Source organism: Coturnix japonica, chromosome 8 (assembly GCF_001577835.2).
Source record: "Coturnix japonica isolate 7356 chromosome 8, Coturnix japonica 2.1, whole genome shotgun sequence".
In the NCBI taxonomy this organism is placed as follows: Eukaryota; Metazoa; Chordata; class Aves; order Galliformes; family Phasianidae; genus Coturnix; species Coturnix japonica.
Window position 1 is genome coordinate 16,573,702 of NC_029523.1, and position 8,161 is coordinate 16,581,862.

The following is an 8,161-nucleotide window of genomic DNA, read 5'->3' on the forward strand; positions in this document are numbered from 1 at the left end:
TGTTCAGCTTATCCAGCCCTGTTATTGAATTTGTACGTGGTTCACTTTCACACATTTGACAGCTTGCCCTTTTTCCAGAGCACATTTCTCTGACCATGCTTTGTGTTTTTGATGCTTCATATCTTTCTAATCTTTCCCTTTTTTTTCTTTCCCATTGTCAGTGGTTACTGTCCCAGCCTCTGGCTGCAGTATGTTCCTAATAGTGTTTCTCGGAAGACATCCTGATATACTTCTGGGCATATGCCCACACGGTTTTGTAACAAGATCTGGGTATGAAACTGTATCCAAAAAAAAAAAAAAAAGGGAAAGAAAATAAAAAATTTAATAGCATTTCTACTTTAAATCAAAACAAGCCCAATATCTGGTAAGGGAGACATTCACACATTCTCCACCAAAATAAACTCTTAACTCTTAAAATGGCCTAGGTTGGAGGCCTTAAAGATCACCTAATTCAAACCTCCTGCTGTGGGCAGACTAAATAAATAAATTCCTGCAGTCGACTTGCTGGGGGCATGATCAACCTGCCTCAAAGTCCTCCTTTTAGTGACTATTATGATTTAAAAAATGAAACTCATTAAGTGTGAATCTGAGGTCATTCAGCCTCCCACTATTGAGCTATTCTGCTTTTACAAGTAGTACAATATTTATTTCATCCACCTGACAATACTTCTCATTATGCAGTGACTGGCTGTCCTTTGGATGAGAGAGTGCTGACTTCCTTTACAACCGGTGTATCTCTAGCTAGCCATTCAGATAAAAAGGTTCCAGGGAGAGTTTTGATTTTGACAAATCAGATTATTCTGCTGGAAATAGAAGGACCATCAGACCAGATTTATCAAAAAGAGTTCATCTGGTTTACCCATAGCCACCTCAGTCACTATCGTTTCAGACAGAAAGCACATTTCACACACCTTTTGAAACAGACACTGCCGTATGTGAACATGGGGAATTTCACACAGACTGCACTGGAGAAGTAGGAGAAGAGGAGGATCAGGGGACTCCTTGCTACTCTCTACAATACCCTGAAAGGAGGTTGTGATGAGATAGGTGTTGGCCTCTTCTCCCAGGTAACAGCAATAGGACAAGAGATAATGGCTTTTAGTTGCACCAGTGGAGGTTCAGGTTGGACATTAGGAACAATTTCTTCTCTGAAAAGGTGGTGAGACACTGGCACAGCTGCTCAGAGAGGGTCACCATCTCTGGAGACATTCAAGAACCGTGGGGATGTGGCACTGAGGACATGGTCAGTGGGCATTGTTGGGTGGGTTGGGGTTGGACTGGATGATCTTAGAGGTCTTTTCCAACATTAATGATTCTATGATTCTACACACTAGCTACCCACATGCATTTTAAATATCCTGTTGCATTCACTTGAGCACTTGCAATCCATTCACAGCTCACTGCATTTTCCTCTTTGTAGTAATATATCCTTCATTTGTCAGTAAGAATGTTTTACCTGCACAGAACACAAGTAGCTTTGATCTGAGCGAGGCTGTTAGCAGATCTTTGATCCATCATCCTCGGATGCACAACATGTAGAGCAGTGATAACACTGACTGTTGCAAAGCACTTTGAGATTTAACAGAGAAAAACATTTCAGAGGGCAAATTTTACATTGTGAATTGTCACAATCCAGTGTTAAGTAACATGCTTGTCTACAGCTTGTGAAATACCTCATGGATATTGGGCCTCTTCCCATCACCTGCTGCTTTGGCTGCTGAGTCCTAGCATGCATGGCCTGTGCCCAGCTCTCAGGTGCTGCTGAATCATAGCCCCATCAGACCCCGAGCACTGACCTCCCATTCCAAGCTTCCTGTCCAGCTGGCTTTAGTCTCCAGACACAATGGACCACTGCAGGATCTTGGCCGCACTGCCCTCTGTGCTGACATTTCTTTCCCAAATGCTCTGGTCAGGATATTCAATGTAACCTCATGCTCCTCAGGGCACCCGAGAGCTGCAACCATATTGTTCTAGGGTTTCCATGCACAAGAAAAAAAGAATTCTGAAAAATCTCTGTTGAGCAGATATAACCTGTTATAAGATCCAAGATTGATTGCAGGTTTTTCCTCGTATGAAAAAACAAGTGTTACTGGCTTTTCAGTTTCATCATCTGTATTTAAAATAGGTTAAGGTAAAGAGGTGGGAAAAAAAGTACTTCTGAGAACATGAACTCTTAAAAAAATTAGTAGATAAATATTAATCCAAGCAGGACTAACCCCTATAAAAAGCAATCAATTGGCAAACAGGGCAGTGTGGAAGACACTGAAGCATTGATGCCTCTTGCACTGAGACTGAAGCTCAAAGGAAACAGTGCTATTCATTATTTGAGCCATTTTGATATTCTGTCATACATGCCTGTCAGAAAAAGAAGGGGCTATTATTTTTTTCTTTCTTTCTGCATTTAATAATGCAGCTTGACTCCTTTGCTCTGCCTGGAAGCAAGACCAATCCACTGTATTAAAAACGACATTAAAAAAAAAAAAAAAAAGTGAGAAATGGGATTGAGGTTGAGAGGTTGAAACAAACAGGGCCAGGAGATGTCAATGGAGGTACTAGCCAAGAGATAACTGCAGATTGGCTCTAATGAGATTTTTTTTTTCCTGTGGGATATGAGTTACTCCATGAGTCAAAGGAATATTTTTAAGTGACAAATTAAATGCTGCACAGGAATTAATTGTTGCATTCTTAACTGCTGATTAGTCATAAATATCACAATATGTGGCTGTGTGATGTCATCTCTCAAACTCTCATCTCAAACAAACATAACGAGGAGGTGATTACATGAAGTTGGCTGGAAGTCATCTGAGGGAAGAGGCACGAAGCTGAAGCTGCTGAAAAGGTCACTTTATCCTTGACCAGGCGTGATTTTCAAGGAGAAATCACCTTACTTGCATCTCCATGAACTCTGACAAAGCAGAGTTCACTTCTTTGTTCCCATGTTTGTGAACAAACAGCATTTTTTCCTCATAAATCATAGTGACTAACGAGAGTTGATCATACTCTGCGGAGGGAAAATGAATTATAAGGGGGGAGAAACCTCCAGAAGTGAGTGTAAAATGAGAGTTGCACTACTCACTGTCCAACATGAGCTGTGAGGGAGGTAAAATGGTGGAAATCACCATTCCCTGCAGAACTTGGATAACATTTACCACTAACAGGTAGTTTTCAGTTCCCTAGTTAAGTTGCATTATGCTTTTGTCTACATATAACTTAGTCTTGGCTTAGATTACACTCTTCTCAGGACAGATCCTTGAGTATAGATTTATGCGTTCACTCTGACATCAGAATCCTAATAAGAAAACCCAGATTTCCTACATTACAAACAAAAAAGTATTTTGCCAGATAAAGTAAATCAATTCCCATTCTATAAACTGTTTAATTAAAAGTGTATATATTTTTTTCTGCTTACTTAATCCTATCAGTAATCATTGCCACTTCATACGAATTCATATGAATTACTATTCATAATGATTGGCTATAGAAAAAAAAACTTCCAAAATTCAAAAGATCTGCATTCACTGTTTACATAAATGTATCACAGGACTTGTTTGTAATCTGCACAGTTTCAGTAGCAGTTACATATATAAATTTGGGTTTTTCATTGCTTTCAAGACAATTGCCATGGACCCTAAAGGACATTCTGCTAATGTTTTAAAGAATTACTCACAACAGTTGATGGTCCCCCAATATCCAGACAAGCTTAGTTTTTTAGCTGTTTTTTCACCAGGTAAGATTTAAGAAGATAATCTCAGAACATTCATAAAGAAACAGTATGAAATCTCATATTATGGGATCCTGGATGTGAGATCATGAGAGGGACCATCACTGGGGGAAAAAAGGAGAAGATTGCAATGCTGTTATCAAGTTCATAACATTCGTTCAAGTGTTCCCGGTAACAGAAGATTCAACTCTTTCTGCAGTAAAACAACTCACTAAAAGAAGTTTAACACTGAGAATAAAATGGTTGAATGGTATGCATGTTAATGTCTGTCTCATAGTAATCCTAGCAGCCTTTGTGCGTGCGTGCTTTTAGGCTTTGTTACTTACTCTGCATATGGGAATGAAGATTTAATAAAGCACTTCCCGAAGTACTACTTGCCTTGGAGCTGAAACAATAGTATTCATTTCATTTTTTAAATTAGCCAACTTCTATGTTCTGATATTAACAATCACCTAACAAGGAATTCCAGACTTGAGAAAGCAGTGTGATATGTCCATTCTTTCAGACTCACCATCAGGAACACAGATGTCCAGACTAAAAGAAAGTTAGAAGGAATAGAAAATGGGCTGCAGTGCAAAGCCTGAAAAAATAATAAATAAATAATAATAACAATAATAAATAAAATAAACTTGTGGACAGAGACCACTTTATTGTTCAGTGTTTTGGTTTTTTTTTTGGCAAGCCTATGGGCACAAACAAAAGGAATGAATGCTGTAAACAAAAGAAACTCAGACATGGTTGTGATATGGAGCAAAGATGCAGAATATAAAGCATGTTGGAAAAAGCAGTTTGGAAACAAAAAAGGGAAAAAAAAAAAAAAAGGAAAAACTAATCCATCATCAAAATAAAGCAGAAAGAAATTTATACTAACGCAGCAAAGCTGTGAACATGCATTCAGGCCCCTCCTGTGACTGTTAACCATCTTCTTACTGAAACCAGCACAATCTACAGGCGTTTCCATCAGGTGTACTGTTATGCAATTAAGATTGTCGTCATCTAGAAATATGATAAAGTGGATGTGCTGATTATCATACATTCCACCTGCAAGTAATAAAGCAGTATGCCTGCAAATGCAGTCTCAGATATCCAGAAGTCATATAATGGAGACATCTTGAAAAATACTCTCTTCCCTATAAATACTATTGAGACAGGCTATTTTCTTGCTTATGTATTAGTGCATTTAATTGAAAACCCAAGGCAGCTGTTACACTGAGATTCATTTCATTACAGTCATAAAAATAACGGATGTTCAACACAGAGCTGAATACAGATTGCAGCCAAAGCTATTTACTAATTCCTTTTTCCCTGATGGTTGAGAGAACTAACCACAGATTTAAAAGGCCAAAAATACAAAGGAAAAAAACATCACAGTGAGTTTAGCAGGTACAAGCCTAAGACATTTTATACTAGAGACTAGCAATCAAGAGAACACAGAAATTGGTGACCCAAGCAACAGGCTGCGGCACAAGCAATGAACATTATGTGGTCTGTTCTCATTCTTCATTCAATCACAGCTAGAAGCTAAGCAGCTCTTGCATCTTCATCTCATACAGCCTGAGCAATTCAGGGTCTACCCCTGACTGCCGAAGACCAGCACTAAAGCTGTTCTTGGAGATAAGACAAAGCTTCACCTGCTTCTGCTTTGGGAAACAACATTTGGTTTTATCATAGTTAGACCCTTTATTTCTCTGTTCACTTTGTAGATAATGAAAACATACCAACGTTAAAACAAGATGCTGTTTTGATTTTGAGAACATAGAAAGAACAAGGTCCATTTCTGCTTTTTCAGTCTTACAAATAGAATTTGACCACTATCGAGCTTGGTTGTGCTAATGGCAAGCAGCCATTGGGCATTTCAGATATCACAGAATCATAGAAACGTATTTAGAAACATTATTAGTAAATATTTAGCTGTTCATTCCCAAAAGAAAACAGCAGTAGAAGTAAATATGAAGAATATTCAGGAATCAAAAGTTAGAACTTCATAATGAATCTCACTGTCATCCTCTCTGCCTCCATGAAAAGTTCACTCAGACGTGCAATGCCTTCAGAAACAAAATAGAAAGCCTACAGGGACCGTTGTTTACAACCTTCAGGTTCAGTCAAACTTATGTCTGTACAACAAGAAAATAATTAATTTACACTAGATTCATGAGCCCGCATGCCTGGCAAACATTAACAGGGCAAAATACTGGGTACATCTCAGCAATTGCTCAAGGAGCCATAGAAGTATGTCTGTAGTGCAGAATCACTGTGGCTGAGGACTCAGCATTCACATTAATCCTGCAACAAGCTCTCTAATCTAGAGCTAGTCCAACCTGTAGGCTCAACCCGTTTAGGGACTGCTCTGTGTGGTAAAGTTCTTTTCTCTTGATCTACCACCCTACCCACACTGCTGAAAGACCCATATAGTTCACGTATCAATTTCCAGAGACCACGCTTGGGACACAAGTCTAGGACATCAAGATTAAAACAATTTAGATAAAGATTTAGGAAGAAAGATTTGGATTTGTTCCCATGGTCACTCCTGTTCTTCTTCTGAACTCTCAGGAAACACATAATGTGGGCCACAAGCTGGGGCTCTGAATATTCATTACTCTTTTTTCACACTGCTGAGTTCTGAACACTTTCCAAAGTATTCTTCCTACACTCAGCAACAGAAATGACTAAGAAGTGGAACCGGTAGATACCCTCCCCCATTTCAAAGAATAAACACTTATTATCATCAATTTTTCCTCTTTCAAATACTATATAGTAAAATTAAGTTTACAACAATTAAACATTTTTCTGAAAGAGCTCAGGCAGCAAGAGATCCAAACTGCCACTATTTAAAGAAAACTGGAAAAGCTGCTCACAGCCTCTCTCTGATTGCTTGCTACAAAAGCCATTTACAAGCAATTAGAGATCAAACGCGAAGGAAGGGAGGAAGGGAGGAAGGGAGGGAGGGAGGAAGGGAGGGAGGGAGGAAGGGAGGGAGGGATAGCAAAATTGCCATCACTATTTACATCTCAGTTCTGCAATAAACTCCATAAATGACACAAGAGATCAGTGCATGAGTGTTTCAGAGATTATCTAGCTATTTCAGTCAATGTAATAAGACAAACTATGGCCTAAGGATATATTTCTTTAGCATTGATTTTTCAAAATAAAATGAATAGCCAAAACACATGATGAATTATTTACTATAGACAATGTTTTTTGTATTTTTTGTAATACAACTATATATAGTGCATTGCTCTTTAAGAAGGAATTCTTTAGTTTTTGTAATCAATATCAAATTGATTATGGTTATTAATGTATATAAACTTTTTCAAACATTTTCACAGAATTTGAAGTTTATGAAAAAGAATTTAAAGTTCATGCAGAAGCAAAACCAACTTCTAGCACTCAATTCTTGACAATTCAATTTTCTTATTCACCTAAAAGAAGTTTAGAGAGTGATACAGTCCACAATACTTAAATTCTTCATTACTAAAAGTAATGAAGTATACATTAGTTATAGGAGTCTTGTGTAAGACAGTGTTCAACTGCATCAGGAGACTGTGAGATTAGATTCACTGTTATTAAATACAGACAGAAGCTATTCAACTCGTACTCTTTTCCCTAAAACTGCATTTCTCAAAATAATACTCCCTGAACTCTTATATATATGTATGTATTATCATAGAAATTCATAATTATCACACCTATTTTAAGATGCATGTTCCATCCTTGGTAACTCTAGTTTTACAAGGCACTTGTACAATGCAATTTTGACACCTATGAACTTTCTTAAATACAATAAAATGCCTGATCTCTATTCGTCTCTGTACTACTCATTTCATTAAAAAATGAACATCTGTATTATACAAAAGCTTATCCTTATATTAGAGGTAGAGAAACAAAACACTCAAAGTGGCATTTATAAAATTGATGACAATCTCATCGAAAAGCATTTACACGACTCCAAGTCAGGCCCCATATTTTTGTTCAATTTCATTTTGAAGGATATTAATTATGTGTTATTTGGCTAAAATGTACACTGCGTACATTTAAAAAAAAAATAAAAATCAGGATCACAATTATCTTTTGAAAATTTTGTTTTCTACATAAATTAGCAAGTACCTGACTTGATTAAAACCAAACGCATTAATAACTGAAAAAGAATACAGTTATAAATAAAAGCAAAACACTGCTCTTCATTAAACACAGAGTGAACAGGAAGATAACTGCAGACATAGCAGATTTGATAAGAGATGGTTAATTTTTAACAATCTGAGATTTATTAGTAAAACATTGTCACTTAAAGATAAACGTCTATGTACAGTGTAATTTGAAATCCTCAAATATAAAATGATATTAATTGAAGCTTTAGACATTCATTTTCATCCAAACTGCAGCTGTGATCATACAATTACATCTGCTGATTTTGAGCACCTTCTTAAATATCTCTAAATTGCA